Source organism: Octopus bimaculoides, chromosome 4 (genome assembly GCF_046866305.1).
Source record: "Octopus bimaculoides isolate indiv1 chromosome 4, ASM4686630v1, whole genome shotgun sequence".
Classification (NCBI taxonomy): Eukaryota; Metazoa; Mollusca; class Cephalopoda; order Octopoda; family Octopodidae; genus Octopus; species Octopus bimaculoides.
Window position 1 is genome coordinate 81446115 of NC_142931.1, and position 21543 is coordinate 81467657.

Below are 21543 nucleotides of genomic sequence, written 5' to 3' on the forward strand. Positions count from 1 at the left end.
TATATATATATATATATATATATATATATATATATATATATATATATATATACATACATATATACATACTTACACACACACACACACACACACACACACACACATGTATATATATATATATATATATATATATATGCATGCATACATTTTGGTAAATCTGTGTCTATGTATATGTTTACATGCGTGGATGTTTACACAAATTGAAGGAAGTCACTGCAAAAGTTCATATTCAATTTTGCTTGATAATCCTATAATTCCAGACCCAGATTACGTTACAGATATTGGCTGTCACTGCAGCATATGCTGAAGTTTAATTAAACTTGGCATGAATTAAAAGTGAAGCGAATTTGTTATCATGCACAGTGAACTGTTTTAGCTTCAAAATTTGTCATTTGCAGATTGCTTTTGTAAATTGATGGCGAAAATTCTCTGATCTGGCTGGTTGGCTGAAGAGAGGTTAAGTTTTAGAAATTTTTACATTTTCTATTTGTTGTCCTTGTTTTTATTATTGTTGATGTTGTTGTTGTTGTTGCTATTCGTTCTGTTCATTGAGTCAGTATGGTATTGGGTATAGTTGTGGTAGTGACAGGACGTTTTAATATTTGAAATTTCCGTTTTGTAAGCACTATTATCATTTTATTGTTTCCTTTTGCTTTTTGTTGTCTTTTTATCTAATCATGCAAATAGTTTTAAATGTGACATATGATACATCAAAATTATTCTCAGAAATCAAACTGCCAAACTTAACAACAACTGATCTCCTCTCAGACACGCATTCACTTCCGAACTAACCAGATAACCTCTCAGAATCACACGTTATGTTGCATTATTTTAGAAAGATATTAGATATTAGCACAAAGAATACTTTACTAGGTGTCTGGAGATTCGCACGTATGTTGGATAGTGGACATGTCAAATTTATTTCATTTGCTTTGCAGAATACGTTCCGAGTTTACAAATGTATTGTAAATTTCCTGTTGAGCTTGAATAAATTCTCACTTTGGCTCATGGCCACAAATCTATAAGGGACAGATGCAATCGATTCCGATTCTTTGTAAATTAGAGCTATTTGTGCTATCGTCCCCAAAGAATGAATAGTAAAATGACTTGCGATGGCATTTGAAACCAGAACATAGAGCAATTACTAATTTTCGTTTTTTAACATTAGGTGATGATCATAAATTTTACGGACTGGACATAGTCCACTAAACTGCCCCAGTAGATTACTGCTACTTTACTTTATCTGCAAAGGGAAGAAGAATAATAGATGACTGCAGCAAGACTTGAACTCAAAATTTAACAGAAACCAACTAAATACTACAAGTCGTTCTACCCATCGCTCTACTGATTCTTTCACTCCACCTCCTTACGAAACATCCAGTTGGATTTTGACGGATGAAATCTCATAACCCTTCTTTTTGTTAGCAATAGTTTCTAACACAGGTGCAAAGCCATAACTTTTCAAGAGGAGGATTGTTGGTTAAATAGACCCCAGTACTTGACTGGAGTCTTATTTTATTGATCCTGAAAGAAGTAAAAGCATAGCTGACCTCTGTTGGATTTTAAATCCGAAAGTAAAGACTGGAACAAATACTGCGAGGTATTTTTAACAACAGTGTAACGATTCTACCAATTCACTGCTCCCCCTTTCATTATTAATAAAAATTAGGGTTTCTAACTAATTCCATCCCAAAGGCCATGCATTTACAAGTAGTATCAATCGAATTGATCCCTGCAGACTACTGAGTGGCTGTTTGATAAAATCATGAGAGCATCGGACTAATCCCAATTTATCTGTTCTATGGCGACATGTCAACATTTCGATGGACTGAAGCAGGACAATGGTCATCAGCCATTTTCTTCTAATTCCACCCTACACCCGTCTCCGACTACGGTTTGCTATGTACCAGGCGTCTTTACTTTTTGTCGTATAGGATTGGTTGGTGTATTATTGCTGTTGAATTTTTGTGACGGAGGTTTCAGCAGCAGAGCGGATCCATGTTGTTTGGCTTTTGTAGTGCTTAGGAGGCCTTCGGGTTGTGAGTGCTACCACATGTGTAACATACTTCTACCTTCAACAATAACTTGATTATATTAAGCTAATTATAAACGTTAGCCACAACCTGTCCAAATCGCAGGAAGGCCTATTACATACTCTTGTATATTGTGATCGTATAAAAGGCCGCGAATTGTTTATATCTGCAGCAACAGAACTGGCTCCCGAAAATTAGATTGGATTCGGTTATGTGAAAATCTAAAACACGAAGTAGCAAAGACGGGCATAAATTTACCATGGTGAACAACCTAAAGATAATCACCCAGTAAGAAAGCCACGATATGGTCACGTGAACTGTTAGAAATAGCAGTCATATCTCCCTCAAATTGTACTCTACTATTTGAGAAAAGGAAATATATATATATAGGTTAATGTGACACTGCGTCCCTACAAATCAGAAAAGGACACAATGATCAAGGCTGGAATACCTTTGTTCACAGATCGCCTAATTCAGAGATGACCTGGGATTAAACAACTAGAGACATAATGGTATGCTTTTACATAGACAATACTCAAGTGGACTGGGTGCCCTAAATATAAACAAATAGCTAATCTTGGTCTGGAAAAACATGAAGTGGTATGAATATGTACCAAACACGGTATATGACAATCGAAACATGTTTATTCAAGAGAGGCAATATAATCTGTATAGTTATAATAAGCAAGGACTGCAACGAAGATAATTTTACGTTGAAAGACACTGCGAACCCTTCAGATCAAAATATTTTCCGAAAGAATTTGAAGAAAATTGTTAAAATTGAAAAAAAGAACATATGAAACTTGAAAATAATAAAAGTATCAATAACTGGAGTACTTTGTGGAATTAAAAACGTAGGCGCAAAAACATAGAGGCTATACTAGAGCTCATAACATTATACACAGCACAAAAAAGAATTTTCTTTCATACAGCCCACATCCTACACAAAACACTTCCTATTCCGGAGCACAGCTCAGAGAGCACACTCTTTATATACAACATTGTCTTACACAATAACCACCTAATATAATATGACAATCCACACAGCCCATACTTTACATAATCATCTCTCAATAAAATACATTTCATACTCTATGGAATCAACTCTAGGTAATACAACACAACTAATATGGCGCATATTTTACATAATTGGTTTCAAATTTTGGCACAACACCAGCAGCTTTTGCGGGGGAGGGAGTGATACTTATTTTATCGAGCCCAGAAGGATGAAAATCAAAGCCGACCTCAGCAGAATTTGAACTAAGAACGTGAAGACAGACGAAATGACGCTATGCATTTTGCCCAGCGTGCTAACGATTTTATCACCTAATAATATAATATATAACACAGACAGACAGACAGACAGATAGATAGATAGATAGATAGATAGATAGATAGATAGATAGATAGATAGATAGATAGATAGATAGATAAAAATGATTAATGAGTTGTAAGGACACATCCCATCCAAAGTACCACGTTGCAATTTTAGTATAGGACTGAAAGATTTCTTGTTTTTCGATGAATTTGATTCAACTGCGAAACAACTAAGAATGGGGAAATGGTGTGGGGAATGATAAAATGATTTTGTATACTGTTCAAGAAAGAGATAATTTGAACAGGAATAATAATGTACAAAATGCATCTGGGTTGTGATCATGATATCACATCACAAACACATTTTCACGGTAAACGTCATTGTGAAAACTAACCCCTGTACAATGTCTGACTTCGAACATAATCAGCAAGTCATGGCATGTCGCATCTCATTCAATTAATCTGGTTTCATCGGGCGATTAACATTTAATAGGCTAGTTGGCGTTAACAACTCTAACGCAGGGAATATTAAAAAGCTAACAGGAATAAATTACGTGGTGAGAAAAAGGAAGCAATTTTGATCAAATATTATTTTAATTATATCTGCAAGCACAGAAGACAATTCCGGACATTTTTGGTCTTGTTATATGACCTCGTCATTAAAAAGAGTATTAGTCTTTGACAAATATTTTTTCCTCAACGTATAATTAGTACTAATTTGATAGTTAACGGTACTCCCTGCATTAAATATGTTAACATTAATTTAACTACGGTTTTTCGTGCAAATGACCTCTCCGAGTTATTCATTCTCTAAATAGTTTTATTTTTCTGCGTCAACTGAATGTTATACATTTATTTAGTGGTTCATCACTGATGCGGCAAACGGTTTACCAATAAGATCATAATATAACCAAACCTTATCGAGAGTAATTTCCTTTACATGCCGAAATTATACTTTTTAACTTTGGCTCAAGGCCAGCAATTTTTAGAGGAGGGACAAGTTAATTCATTGACCTCTGTAGTTGACTGATACTTATTTTATCGGTCCCGACAGGATGAAACGGTAAGTCGACCTCAGCGGAATTTCAACTCAGAAGGTAAAGAACCGACATAATGGTTTCAAATTTTGGCACATGGCTAACAATTGTAAGGGAGTTGGTAAGACGAACACATCGACCCCAGTGTTCATATGGTACTTATTTTACCGTTTGAACTCAAACGGTACAGCCAGAAGAAATGCCGCTAAGCATTTTGTCTGGCGTGCTAACGATTCTGCCAGCTTGTCGACTTAGAAAAAAAAGAGCCGAAAGAATTTAAAAAGTATTTATTAGTCATTGGTTAGCATTATTTTCTTTCCGTACCATAAATATTGATTTCAAATTTTTGCCACAAGGGAAGCTTGGAGGAGGGGATTAATTAAGTTGACCCCCAGTGCGTAACTGGTACTTATTTAATCGACCCTGAAAGGATGAAAGCAAAGTCGACCTCAGCGTAATTTGAACTTTTCCGTACCATAAACATTACTAGCTATGTCTTTTATACACCTCATATTAAATATGTTAATATTGGTTTTAAATTTCGGCACAAGACCAGCAATTGTGGGAGTGGAAGTCGATCACGTCGATCCTGGTACCTGACTGGTACTTATTTTATCGACCCCATAGAAAGAAAGACAAACTCGACCACGGCGGTATTTGAACTCGGAGCATAAAGTCAGAAGAAATACCAATGAGCATTTTTTTTTTCGGCACGGTGACGATTTTGCTAGCTCGTGGGCCTAAAATATGTTAATATTTTTTTCTACTTTAGACACAAGGCCCGAAATTTCTGGGGAGGCGGCCAGTCAATTAGATCGACCCAGTACGTAACTGGTACTTAATTTATCGACCCGAAACGATGAAAGGCAAAGTCGACCGCGGCAGAATTTGAAATACTGCTAAGCATTTCGCCCGGCGTGCCAACGTTTCTACCTGCTCGCCGCCTTAAAATATGTTAATATTTATTTCTTTGTTGCCCACAGTAGGCTAAACATAGAGGGGACAAACAAGAACAGACAAAGGTATTAAGTCGATTACATCGACCCCAGTGCGTAACTGGTTCTTATTTAATCGACCCCGAAAGGATAAATGGCAAAGTCGACCTCGGCGGAATTTGAACTCAGACGAAATACCGCTAAGTATTTCGCAGACGAAATACCGCTAAGCATTTCGCCCGGCGTTCTAACGTTTCTTATTTCTTTATTGCCCACAAGAGGCTAAGCATAGAGGGGACAAACAAGGACAGACAAAGGTATTAAGTCGATTACATCGACCCCAGTGCGTAACTGGTACTTAATTTATCGACCCCCCGAAGGATGAAAGACAAAGTCGACCTCGGTGAAATTTGAACTCAGAACATATAACGGTGGACGAAATACCGCTAAGCAGTTCATCCGGCATGCTAATGTTTCTGCCAGCTCACCGCCTTAAAATATGTTAATATTGACTTAAGAAAGGCGGCGAGCTAGCAGAATCGTTAGCACGCCGGAAAAAATGCTTAGCCGCATTTCGTTCATCTTTATGTTCTCAGTTCAAATTCCGCTGAGGCTGACTGTGCCCCTCGTCTTTTCGGGGTCGGTTAAGTGAGTACCAGTGGGACCACTGGGATCGATGTAAACAGCTTAGTCTCTCCCTCGAACCGGATCTATTTTAAAACGGGGGCCACATTTTTCATTAATGTTTTACGTAGTGTTTTTGGTACCGAAAGACTTTCAAACTTCGTATACTTATCTATTTTGTGTTATAGAACAGAAAAATATTTTTGTATTCGAATTTATTTCATGTAAAAAATTGTCTTATTTCCATAATTTCAACCAATCACTGACAAGTATTCAGTTGTTTACATTTACTCCTTTGGCTGATTAAGTGATGTAAAGCGTATTTAATCTCCATACCTTCGTTTTATTTGCTTTTTTCATTTTAAATTTGCTTTAACCCTAACCCTAACCCTAACCCTGGGGTTAGGGTTAGGGTTAGGGTTAATTGTTTCAGAATCGTTTGTTTATGTAGTCGGCACTTAATGTATATCGGCTGAATAGACGTCAGTGATTGGTTGAAATTACAGAAATACGACAACTTTAACATGGAATAACTTATGGATTTCTTTTTTTTTTTAAGAAGACTAAGAGAAAAAGATGTTTTATATGACACATTCTACCAGTGTTCCAAGTTTCAAAGTGTTTCGTTAATGAAAAATGTGGCCCCCGTTTTAAAAAAGATCCCTCGAACCTTCTGGCCTTGCACCAAAATTTGAAACTAATATTGTGTGTGTGTGTGTGTGTGTGTGTGTGTGTGTGTGTGTGTGTGTGTGTGTGTGTGTGTGTGTGTGTGTGTGTGTGTGTGTGCGCGTGTGCGTGCGCGAATGGTGTATCTAGGTGAATCATTTTAATATACATTTTAGTCGAATTTTACCTTAAAGAACAAATATTTAGACTTGCAATCCTAACAATATAGATATTATTTGTTTCTTGTTGATTGGTAACGGAAGAAGACGTTATGACATTCATACCAATGGCATTGTAAGTGCGGTAAAGAGCAACGATTTCAAATGAAGTGGAAATACACTATACGAACGCAGCTCACCGGGAGATGACTACAAGCGTTTTCGGTCTTCGTTACATTTATATTTAACCTACTACGGCGTTAAGTAAAATAGGTAAGCCTCTACATGGTCGTTCGACTTGCTAGAAACATCAACTAAATACCCATTAACTTGCACACTACTGTCTTAACCCCTTGCCTGTCCTGTGTATCACATGTGACACACCAGACATATTTTCCTGGCGTCCGTGCCATATATTCCCAATTTTTTTTCAACCACTAGGGTAACTTGAGAAATGAAAGATTTTTATATGACTCAGAACCTATGAAATAAGAGCTAACTTAAAGCTTGAAAACATGCATGGAAATTTAGGACAAACTTACGAAAATGCTTTGGTCAGACGAAGGGTTAAAATGAGGAAAGCCTGTATAGGATGGCGTAGCCCAACATACATTGCGTATGCAAAAAACATGGGTGGGGAATGTCGGAATTATAGCGGAAATGTGTTTGAATATAGCTCTCGATGAGCGCTGACATGGGCTAAGCAACAACAAAAGACACATTATACAAGTGTGTGCTAAAAAGTTCCTGGCTTTGGGTAAAAGATAATACATGAGGATCAGTTAATTATGATTTTATTCATCATATTCCCCTCTCAAATTCACCACACTTATTTCAACAATCCTTCAGTTTTTCTAGGCACTTTTTAAGAACTCGAAAGGCCGCATCTCCGACCTGACCATTTACGATATCCATAAAGTTAGGAACTTTTCAAACACTCCTCGTATTTACATTTCAGTCAATTGGTCAGAAATTTTCATATTTTCTATAGCAGAACCATCAGAGTGAAAACGTTTTTCAAATGGTATTCAAAAGGCCACCGAGGTTCGACGTACGATATATTTTCAAGTATTCACGAACAATAAATGAGATTTTCCAATTCATGAAGGCTACAAAACGACTCAATGACAGAAACATTTATTTTGCTCTTTATCTGTATGTCTTTCCTTTCTTTTTTCTTATTTTTAGGTCCTTGTTTTTGTTTTCGTTTATATTATTCAGTGCGTATTTATATACTCCTCTCAGTCTGTCATGGCTTAACAGCTTTACATAGATATTTAGATTAAGTAAATAAATGGCAAACATTACATTCAAACACCAGCACGCCTTTACATACATATAGATATATGCCTCTGTGTGAGCGCGCGTGTGTGTGTCTGTATATTCTAGGGGGTACTGAAAAGTTCTTGGCTTTAAGGGTATCGCGAAAGGTTTGGTTGGAGGCCAAACCTTCCGAGTTCTTTTAAAAGGCTTAGAAAAATTGAAGGATGGCTGCAATAAGGGGAATATGTTGAATAAAATCATAATTAACAGATTCTCCTATATTTTCTTTTACACAAATATATGGGTGTAGTTGTGTGGGTAAGAAGTTCGCTTCCCAACCTCATGGTTCTAGGTTCAGTCCCACTGCGTAGTACATTGAGCAAGTCTCTTCTACAAAAGCCTTCGGCCAACCTAAGCTTTCTTATAGGATTTAGTAGACGGAAGCCGAAAGAACACCGTCGTGTGTGTGTGTGTGTTTGTCCACCACGACCACCTGACGATCGATGTTATTATGTTAACAGTTCAGCAAAAGACACCGATAAAATAAGTCTCAGGCTTTAAAAAAAATAAGTACTGGCCTCGATTCCCTCGATTAAAAATTCTTCAGTGCGATGCCCCAACATGGCTGCAGTCTAATGACTGAAACATGTAAAAGATAACTATATATATATATATATATATATATATATATATATATATATATATGCACTTAGATAACTTAGATATGTTTCGACCAAAGATTGGCCCAGACCATGTCTAACTTAATAGTACCACCTGGTAGGATTTGCTAAATTCTTTTGAAGTCAAGTTTTGTGATATCATGGCCCCTTCAAGTAAGGAATTCTTGTTGACTGAGTTGCATCCAGGTATAGCTGACTTATCTGGTTTTCTTTGAAGAAATTTGTCCAGATTTCGTTTAAAGGTGATGGGATCTTTTTTCTCTTCGATTTGCTTTGGGGCAATGTTAAATAGGGTAGGGTCTGTTGAGGGAAAGAAACTGTGTATTTGTGTGTTGTGATCCGATCCTGAATTATGTTGGAGACGTACGGCACGTGGTCTTAGCTTTGGATAAATTCTGAAATTAATGCTAAGGTCATTTGGAAAATGCTGGTGGTATATTCTCCACAGTGCGCAAAGGATGTATCGTTCACGGCGGCGTTGGACAGGTGAATATAGTATATATGCCACGGAATCCGGAAAACCGGCCTTATGAGTCTATGCCTCGAGAAAGGTCTTTGAATTTTGTGTGTGTGTGTGTGTGTGTGTGTGTGTGTGTGTGTGTGTGTGTGTGTGTGTGTCTGTGTGTGTGTGTGTGTGTGTGTAAAGCGAGAGTGAGAGATAGGAAAACTCAAGGGTAACGTTGTGTTTAAGAGCAGAATTAACAAATTCATAGATTAATTAGAGGGAGCAAGATTAGCCCCTTTTTTTAGGCTCTCCAAGTCTAGTTGAGGAAATGAGAGATGATCTCTTCATATCGTCAGACCTGAGATTGGACCCCACAAATGCTTCATAAAAAATGGCTTCCCGCTCAAGGTACACAAGAGTGAATCTGATGGTGGCATTAGTTGAAATGGATTACCGACTGAGCCTATCATTACCCGAAAACAGAGACGATGGTTTTTTTTTATGAAAAAGAGAGAGAAGAGAAGAGAAAGAAAGAGAAAGAGAAAGAGAGAGAGCTTTACCGGCTACCAAATTTCACACACATTGAGTCGATCTGTGTCTTTAGCAGAAACCAGTTACCCAGGTGTCGCAGAGTAAGACCCTTCTAGAACCCTCGTACTTGTAAAGAGAATTTCTTAATTACAGAGCTACGCCTACATCTATACACTCTGGTCATACGCAGTTCAAAAGTTCAAATCCGTTCACACGCTAAAATAATACAAAATGGTGTTCAATGTGAAAGATCTACATTGATTTTTAATGTCATTAAATACAATTTATTGCTGGTGACCGATAAGGTCAAATCAGACTATGAGCTAAGTTTCTGTCATTAGCTAACAACGTCATTTAGTTTGTAGAGCGTACCCTCCTTCATACGTACATACATACGTACATGCATACGTACATACATGTATACATACATACAAACACACACTATATACACACACATACATACGTACAATGTTACATATAAGCTATATATAAATATATATATATATATATATATATATATATATACATATGCGTGTGGCGTGTGCGTTTATATACATATATATATATATATATATATATATATATATATATATATATATATATATATATATATATATATGTATGTATGTATGTATACACACACACACACACACACACACACACACACACATGTATACATATATATATATATATATATATATATATATATATATATATATATCCATGTATACTATCATATATACTTACATATATATGTATCCGTATATATATATATATAAACATATATATTAGCTGTTATTCACGAGGAGAAAGACGTGTTGTCTTCAACCAACTTAGTCTTTCTTTCTTTATTCTCTTTTCTCTTCTTTATATAAATGTCCAACAAAGTAGTCTGGACGCATTTTATGTGTCAGTGAATGATCAGTATTAATCAGATATCTCTGGTTCTCTGGTATGCTGTATACATACATACATACATACATACATACATACATACATACATACATATATATACATATATATATATATATATATATATATATATATATATATATATATATATATATATATATATATATATATACGATAATAACGTACAAACATATATATGTGGGAGAGGTGTCTATGTACGAGGGGGGGGTGAAAAGTTCCTGGCTTTGGGTAAAAGAAAATTAAAGAGAATCAGTTAATTACGATTTTATTCAACATATTCCCCTCTCAGATTCACACAATTATTTGCAGTAGTTCTTCAGCTTTTCTAAACCCTGTACAAACTTCACGATACCCTTAAAGCCAGGAACTTTTCAGCACCATCTCGTATATATGCGTGTGTGTGTGTGTGTGGATTACTACATACAAAGACCTGTATGTATTTTTTGTGTTGGCAGTGGTGGATCCCTATTTCTAGTCAGTGCATGCATATAGGTGACAAAAAATTCTGAAATTTTAATCTCCCACTATTTTGCGAGCTGCCTTGATTGATGAAGTCTAGGAAATGAAAGCGCCACTCGATGTAGCCATCAATCATTCTGATTTCTCTTGACACCGAATCACAGTAGCTGATACTTCGAAAATGATATTTGTGTTGTGCAAACGTCTGCCACCGTATTCTCTTTAAGGTACAGATACTTTCAAATATTATAGTACATTATGTCTCTCGTAAATATAACTATTCGATATCGAAATATTTTATGAGAAATATTATAATCTCTATGAGGTACAAATGATACTTTCCAACACCATTATGCCTCTTATGACTAGTACAATCCGACATTGAAGTATTTTACGAGGAATAGAACAAAATAGCCAGTTTTGTTCATTCTGGTTTCTCAAAGGCCTTTGGTGATGGGTGCGTGACGATGTATGCAGGCTTGACGATTTGGAAGCATACAGTCATAAAAATGAATTTTAAATCTCGGTAGGGGATTTATCTTAACGAGGAATCTTTTCGACCTTAGCAGTTAGAAGAATTGGGTGTATTGCCTTGTGACAGAGCAGTTTTATTTAAGGAGGATACAGCTCATTCAGTTACAGAGAAGCGATTAGAAAATTTATCTCAAACAATGTCTGTTTCACAATGTGGGCAGTTTACCGCCACTAACGAATGTTCATTTCAGCAGGAGCAACAAATGTAAAAACGGAAATGTAATCTATAAAATGTTTAAATGTACACAAGTGTGTGTGTGTGTGTGTGTGTGTGTGTGTGTATGTGTGTGTGTGTGTGCGTGTGTGTGCGCGCGCGTGCGTGTGTGTGTGTGTGTGTGTGTGTGTGTGTGTGCGCGTGTGCGTGTGTGTGTGTGTAAGGCGAGTGTGAGAGATAGGAAAACTCAAGGGTAACGTTGTCTTTAAAAGCAGAATTAAAAAATTCATAGATTAATTAGAGGGAGCAAGATTAGCCCTCTGAGTGTGCTGTTGGAGTATGTGAACTCTGCTGAATTATTTAAAAACCAATAGAGCTTCTCTTGTTGCAACTAAACTTTATCAATATTGCAGCACTTTCAGAGACGCATTTGTCAGAGAAAGGTTAGCTAAAATGAGTCATTGCTACAGTTTTAATATCTTGCCTTGTAAGTTACCACGCAGCCATACATTGCTGTCTGTTCTCTAGATCTCTCCTTTTTATAAGGTAATATGCAGTAGCCAGAACAATCAGGATTAGAGAAAGAAACAAACAAAAAGGAAAAACAAATAACGATAAGCACATTGATGTCACTATATTTAAAAGAATGCTAGTAGAGCTTCGTCGTAGAATAAATACGCCAACCAAACCTTAAGCACAACTGCCTTGTATTGCTATTTGAGAATACAAAATATATAGTTGGGTCAGCTACTTACTTGAGGTCTGTTTGATAGAAAAAATACAAAAGAAAAAATGATATCTATGGAGATCGATGTAAATTTAGTACCCAAAGCACACTTTGCAGTTTTATACCTGTTGTTATTATACCAACCTGCCGAGATCAAAGTATGGCTCAACTTGAATTTTGAAAAAAAAAATGTAGGTCTATAGTTCACGAACTAAAATGATCAGAGTCAAGTTTGTGGTGTTTCCTAAATCCACACAATGAATACATGTAACGCTTAATTGCTTGGAAGTTGTTTGCAATTCGTCTTCTCAGCTGGAGAACATTAAATCACATTTCCATTTGGATATTCAGGAACCTTTCTGCTTTATCAGTCTACATGGTGTTGTTTCTTTCATGTTATTAGTATGAAGGGGAATTATCGAGACATTTTTCAATAAACTATCAACAGATAGATGTCTGTAAGGGAGCATATAATTTCCGCTCTATTTATTATGTGCTGTCTCAGCTCTGGTAGGTTTTTCTGTATCCCATGTCAACTTACTAACGCACCGATTCTAACAAATATAACAAAACACAAGTGATAGATTGGGAATTCATTGAAAAGCCCACAGTAGTGTGACGAAAGTTTTATATCAGACTAATCAATAATTGAATAATTGATAAGTTAACAATAAAAATGAGCTAAACGACAATCAATACATCTGTTTATCGGCAAAATCATCAATAGCAAAGTACAATTGTATATGCGTGTATGCATCACGCATATACAGTTTGAATGTGCGTATTTATGCATATATGTATTTATGCCTATCTTTCTACCTGTCTGTCTATCTATCTGTGTGTGTGTTTGTTGTCAGTGTGTGTGTGTATGTGTGTGTGTGTGTGTGTGTGTGTGTGTGTGTCTGTGTGTCTGTGTGTGTGTGTATGTGTGTGTGTGTACTGGTGATGCTCCTTAGGAATGAAACGTATAAAACTAGTGAATGAGCAAACGAAAGAAAGTAGTATTGGCTTATATATATATATATATGATAACTGTTTGGCTCTGTATGATATGAAGTTTCCTGTGTGTGTAGGGAGCACTCTTCTCATCAGTTGTTTAGGGAGAAACTGAAAGGCTTGACAGAAATTCAAGATGGCTTCTAGGTATATAGGCTTTTATCAGTCAGCTCAAATCTTCCACTCTGCCTCCTAGAATGTGATGACATGGATATGTCCTGCGCACTCACGAAACTTTATGTAAAGCCGAGTCAAACTGTTATTTAAACAATATAGTTACATACATACGCACACATACATACAGACCGTCGGACAAACAAAGATACAAACAGATAAATAGCTAGCTAACTGGATAGATAGATAGATAGATAGATAGATAGATAGATAGATAGATAGATAGATAGATAGATAGATAGATGGATAGATAGATAGATAGATATATAGATAGATAGATATTGTTATGGAATAATTACTCTTGTGTAGAATATATTGTATAAAAGATCGTGGATAAGGCCAAAACAATGTGAAGTGCTAGGTAAATCACAAGAAAGCAAATATGTGAATTAATGTAGACTTACCTTGTATTCAATATTTCGGAGTAATGGCTCCATTTTCAAGAAATTGACGAATGTTTCTGATGTGCGTGCGTGTGAGCGTGTATGGAGTGGACATCGGCAACATTTGTCAATTTCTTGAAAATGGGGTTATTACCCCAAAATATTGAATACAAGGTAAGTCTACATTAATTCACTTATTTGTTTTCTTCTGATTTACCTTGCATTTACTTCGCATTGTTTTGGCCTTACCCACGATTTTTTAATACAATATTCTTTTACTTGTTTCAGTCATTTGACTGCAGCCATGCTGGAGCATCGCTTTGAAAACGATTGTATATATATATATATATATATATATAATATAATATAATATAATATAATATAATATAATAATATATACAGAGAGAGAGAGATGCATACATACATACATACATACATGCATACATACATACATACATACATATATACATACATACATGCATACATACATACATACATACACATCTATACAAGCAGATACACATACATATGTAAGATACATATAAAACAAGAATATTTTCACATAACATAATTTTAACTGTTATAGATATTTGTGAAAAATAACATCGCTGAAATTATTAAATTTTTGTTTAGTCATCATTGTGTGTGGAAAATGTATTTAGTATAAACATATTTTTTTTATATCCTTTTCTAGCGTGTGACATTGTGTGCGTGTGTGTGTGACTATTAGTGAGCGTGCGCGTAACGATTCAGTATTTTAAAAGCATTTGTAAGGAATCTTCTCAGAATAGACATTTAAGTTTTATTTTATTGTTGTGTGACTGTGTCTACGTACATACATACATACATGCATACATATATACAGACATAAAAACACGCATACACACACATATATGCGTATGTGTGTGTTTAGAGATGTGAGTGTATGCGTGCGTGTGTTTGCATGTAAGTATGAAGGCATATATTTGTGTATTATATATATATATATATATATATATATATATATATATATATATATATATATATATATACATATATATATACATACACATATATATACAGAATTATTATTATTATTATTATTATTATATACACATACACATACACAAATATATATATATGTATATATGTGTGAGTGTGTGCGTATATTATTATTATTAATAATAATAATAATAATAATAATAATAATAATAATAACTATAATAATATATCATAATAATATATATACTCTTACAAAGCCTTCAAGTTTGTTTATAAATATATATGTCTCTATATACATGTATACAATATATATGTATATGTGTGTGTGTATTTATATATGAATATATACACATACATATGTACATACGCATGTATGTATGTATATGTATGTATGCGTGTATTTGTATGTATGTATGTATTCATATTAACACAAATGTTTATATTTTTACATAAAAGTTAGAAAACAGCTATAAATGAATCTAATTTTGTTTTCATATATAACCTGTCACTTTGAAATTACCGTCATCTTTATATAAAACACACAGACACACATACACACATACATATACATACATATACATAACCTATATAATATATATATATTATATAATATTATACTTTATTGTATAATACATATATATATATATATATATATATATATATATATATATATATATATACATATGTATGCATGTAGACGGTTTAGATATAGATTCAAGGCTTGAATATGGTACTTATGCGAAGGCACCCGAATATCACATCCCAAAAGGATGGGTGATTAAAATCAAATAATAAGCAACACGGATTTCAAAAGTGATTGCAGTACGCACGTTTCATGCTACTTCAATTTATTTAAGTAATGTGAGCATTACCTTAAATGCAATATGAAGAGCAATCTTCAGCTGCACGAAAAAATGTAGAAAAAAAGACATATTACAAATGTGGCAACATATTAAAACCAAGTGGGAGAGAGCAGAGGAAGAATATATAAGTCCATCTTGACATAGCAGGGTCTATGATGGACTTATATATTCTTCCTCTGCTCTCTCCCACTTGGTTTTAATATGTTGCCACATTTGTAATATGTCTTTTTTTCTACATTTTTTCGTGCAGCTGAAGATTGCTCTTCATATTGCATTTAAGGTAATGCTCACATTACTTAAATAAATTGAAGTAGCATGAAACGTGCGTACTGCAATCACTTTTGAAATCCGTGTTGCTTATTATTTGATTATGTATGCATGTATGTATGTGGTAATGTATGTATGCGTGTTTGTATGCTTGTATGCATGTATGTTTCTTTGTATCTATAAGAAACATATCCGTCAATCGCAAACAAGTATGACCGTATAACATGCACCGTACTTACGATTATTTTACGTCGTGAAGAAATATGAGCATCCTGCCATACCCTCCATCATTGACCCAGCAAGACATCCAGGAGGTGAAATCTGGAGGAAGAGAGAGAATATCACCAACACTGGGTTGGTCCACAATTTTGTCCGAGCAAACTAGAACAATGTAAAATAAAGAGCCTGTAACATTACAACAAGTGTCAGAAGAGTGTGAAAGAATAGTAAATTTAAGACATGACACAGAGAAAATTGAATATAACTGTTGCATCCAAATGAAACAAGTGTGAAATAGGCAGAATAAAAATCAAGGGTGTACTAAAATACAGCACAGTCAGGACAAGAATCTGGAAACAAACCCATGTTCTGCATGGGGAGGTCTACACCTGAGGAAAAATTGTCCTATTAAGAAAGCGGAATGCTTCTGTTGTGGAAAAATTGGACGCACAAAAGCACACTGTAAAACCAAGATGACAAAACATTGGAAGAAAGGAAAAAAATAAACAGTATGTCATCGAAAGAAAATGGTAATGTAACGAAGATGAAATTTGTAAATATGAAAATTAAAATCATAAGAGTAAAAATGCAGTTAGACACTGAAAGTGATATTACCATAGTAAATGAAGAAACTTGGAAGTATATCGGTAAGCCGAAATTAAGTAAATTTACAAAAGTAGTACATGGTGTTATGGGCAAAAGATTGTATTTTGTTGGCGAATTTGAGTATAACGTAACATTTCGTGACCAGGTGAAAACGGTAAAAACATATGTGTTAAAAATTCAGTTAATCTATTTGGCATAATTTGGAACTATTCAAATTGTGGAATACGCCCATAAGTGTTTTATGTGGATAAATAGTCGATTCAGTCGAAGGTTCGAATGAGGCTGAGGGACTGAAACAAAAAATAAAGCATTTTTTTTCCAGATGTTTTCTTGGAGGAAGTGGGCTGTTGCACGAAAACAAAGGCAGAAATTACAGTAAAACAAAGTGAAACACCTGTATTTAAACCAAAATGGAATATACCGTTCGTGGCAATAGACCAGGTAAACAAGAAACTTGAAAGCCTAGAAATAATTGAGAAGACGGACCACGGTCTACATAAAAAACAAAAATACCAAGTTAAGAGATTGTGCAGAGTTGAATGATTGGATTGCTTAATCTCACATAACTACTCATTGCCGAGTCCTGATGAAGTGTTCGCAAAACTGAATGGAGAGAAATTCTTCTCAAGATTGGACCTCTCGGAGGCATATCTAGAAATCCAAATAGAAGAAGAATGCTCACGCTTATTAACAATTTATACACACTGTTGCTTATTTAAATTTAAGCGGCTTCCTTTCGGTGTAAAAGTGGTCCCTTCCATATTTCAGCAAGTAGTGGATACAATGCTGTGTGACTGTGATTTTGCTATCACCTATTTAGACGAAATTCTGCTAAAAAGGGAATCACATGAACAACATGTAAAACACGTTGAAGGGGTATTCGAGAAGTTAGAGAATACGGTTTCAAGTTAACGGAAGAAAAATGCGAGTTCTTCATGAAAAATTTTTTTAAATTGGACCAGATAATAGATAAAAACGAACAAAATCCGGATTCATCGAGAGTAACTGCAATAAAAAAAAATATACTCACACCGAATAATGTGACTATGCTACAAGCATTCCTGGATTTAGTAAATTATTATCAAATTTACATTCCCAAGATACATAATGTGAGGGCCCCACTCAATTATCTGTTAAAGAAAAATACAAAACAGTGTTGGGCTGATAAGTACCAGAAGGCATTTGACTAGTTAAAAAGCATTTTATCATCGGACTAATTCTTAACGCATTTTGATGCAAAGTTGGCTACAGATACCAATGATTATGGTGTAGGAGCCATGCTTCTGCACGATTAAGATGATGGGAGTAAAAAGGCCCATGAGTCACGATCGTTATTACCAGCTGAAAGGAACTATAGTCAGATAGAAAAGGAAGCATTAGCAGTCATATTCGATGTGGATATAGATTGATACATAGATTGTATCAATCTATAGATTGATACATGGAAGAAGTTTCTGTCTACAAATGGATATGTAACGTGGAATGTGGTACGCGAATTACCGCTAACCCTGAAAGACATAAAGCGAAATGCGATAGAGGACAAATTCATAACAGAACTAAGAAGGACACTGTGGTCGGGAAAAGTAAATAGGAACATGATTGGTACGAAACCAAACCAAGACGTCAACCTATACTCAATTTGTAATGGCATACTGATGTATGCACAAAGAGTAGTGATACCTGAAACACTGCAAAAGAAAATGTTGAGGAAATTTCATGTTTGACATATTGCTATTTCGAGAATAAAAGCTTTAGTGCGTAGCTACGTGTACTGGCCAAAAGTAGATAGAGAAACCGAAAATTTAGTGAAAGGCTGTAGAGGATGTACTCTAGCAGCAAAATACCGACGATAAAAAGTGAAACTTGGCCAAAAGTAAATGTTCCGTGGTCGAGACTACATATCGATTTCATTGGTCATTTAAACGGTTCATACTACTTAATGGTAGTTAACAGTTTCTCTAAATGGCCAGAAATTTGTAAGTGTAAAAAAACCAGCAATCAAGCAAAATGCTTTGTCGATACGTTCAAGGAAGCCCTTAGAAAATCGAATAAAGAAGTCACGGATGAGGTAGCTTTCCAACAATTCTTAAGAGTATGCTGTGTGTCATCAAATCCAAACACACCAGCAGGTGTGTCACCAGCGGAGCTGATGTTTGCGGGGAAAATAAAACCAGTCTTCAACAAATTGTTACCGGGGAAGAGAAGAAAAATTGCAAGGGAAAATACAGCAAGATTTCTCAAAATTGGTGAAAAGGTATTATTTGTGAGGACACATAAGAACGGAAAACAGAGTTGGGAAGATGGCGTGATTATCAAACGTATAGGAAAAATGCTGTACTTGGTAAAAAGTAGTAAAGGCGTATACAAGAAGCACATGAACCAACTGAAAAAAAGATTCGTTGAGAGCGAACCCAAGAGAATGGAAGAACCAATAGAATGGCAATATGATACTTTTCAAGTACTAACACCACTACAGGTGATTGAACCCAGGCGCACAAGCATAAGAAAGAGAAAATGTACAGAGTTCCTGAAAGTGGATGCCAAACTGAAAAAATATTAAATGTGTAACCAAAAAGAAAAAAAAACTCAAAAACGAGAGGTGGGTGATATAAAAAGTATTACTATTAGAAGAAATAAAATGTCATTCCCTAAGAAAAAACATAAAAGGGGACATGTTGTGCGGATAATAGTAATAACAATACAACCCTCCCACGTGACGAGTGGTATGTGATAGTCGCTATAAATAAGGTGACGTCGGTCAGTATAAAGAGAGAGTACGAAGTAGACGGTCATAGTTTGTCGTGGTCTTACTTGTCTTACTAACTATACTGATATACCAGAGGGGGCTTTATAACAATCCGGCATTAAGGATTACAATAGATACACGCACAACATATACCTACACGCATATACTTATAAAACGTTGGATATTTTGTATAGAGGTTTGTAATTGAAGTTTTTGTCTAAAACTGTATTATGAATATCTGTGTAACATTTGTGTGATGGGAACGTATCTACTGATGTATAGATGTTTGTATGTGTTCATATACTTGTGAATGAGAATTTGTTTGTGTGTATGTGAGAGAGAGAGAGAGAGAGAGAGAGAGAGAGAGAGAGAGAGAGAGGATGGGAGTGAAAGTGAGTGGCAGAGAAAGTGAGAGAGAGAGAAAGTGAGTGAGTGTGTGTTGTGTGTGTATGTGTGTGCGTGCGTGCGAGCGTGCGTGCGTGTGTGTGTGTTTGTGTGTGTGTGTACATATTTAATTACATGTTTTATTTGTATATGCGAAAGGAAGAGGAAGATTGCTGTTGGCTTATTCGTACAATGTCAAATATATGATCACGACAAATGGAGCATTATCTTTGGTATACTCTTCCATGAAGATGCTATCTCTGCTTTATTTATTCTGTAAATATTTCTATATTTTAAAAAATTAACTAATATTAAATATTGCGCGTATACTTTCTGGTTACTTCATCTTTACTTTAGCAAATACGAAGGGAGTTTTTTTTCGCCGATGAGATCAGAATAAAATTAAGCATGTCCAGTGTTGTCTCACGTGCTTAGCGGGAAAAAAGTTTAAATTATATTAATTAGTGATTATTATAGATTTCAATTATATTTCTTTCCAAGCCTCCTAGTTAGACATTTTAATACTTTAATACTTTAATTGTTAGCTCGACCTGGAGAGACTCCCTGATCTTCGAGTAGCGCTTTCCCTGCCGAGTAATGTTACAACAGAGTTTCTTTGAAAGAACTCCATTTGACCGCTTGTATTCGCGATCGTATTCTTTTAGTCATTATTCTTTCCGTGCCTACCGTTTCCATAGGTGAGTGGGGGGTACGAAAACCATATTGAAGGTGGCGTATTTGGCTTTTATTCTTTGCTTTCATCTTTTTTTTTTTTTTACCAAATTTTCCTTTTCTAGGGATCAAATGCTGACGCATTGAGAGATTGTAGCTCCAGTATTAAGAACATGTGATTAGAATGTCACAGGAAAGAATCATGAGACAGATCCTTTAAATCAAGCCAACCGGCAGGAGACCTAAGGGTAGGCCAGGAACGAAATGGTTGGATAATATCCATAATGTCCATAATCTCAGTTTGTCACGCTTGGGATTCTAGCCGGAAAGTTTAATGACGATTACATCTGATAGGAGCCAAAGGAGGTTCCTGACTCTCCCAGGAATAGTAGGTGGAGAAGATAGGTGGATGGAAGTATGTTAGCAATAACGTATCTATTGTTTCTCAATCTGACAGTATCTCTGAAAATGACTATTGTCTATATAATTCCATTTTCAAGCCAATGAATTAGTCGGCATTGTTTTAATGTTCTTTTATTTTGTTATCTTTATATATTTATTATTTTACGCTTGATTTCACCCTCACCTCTCATTTTTATGTCTCACCTTTATTATAACGGGTCTCTCACCAAATTCTGGGGAAAATGGCATCATTTTCGCCTATTATTTGTTTACTGGTTTATTTATTTATTTATCTTGCCATTAAAAGTTCATCGTCACATCCTTATACCAACACCTAATTCTACTCCTCAAACA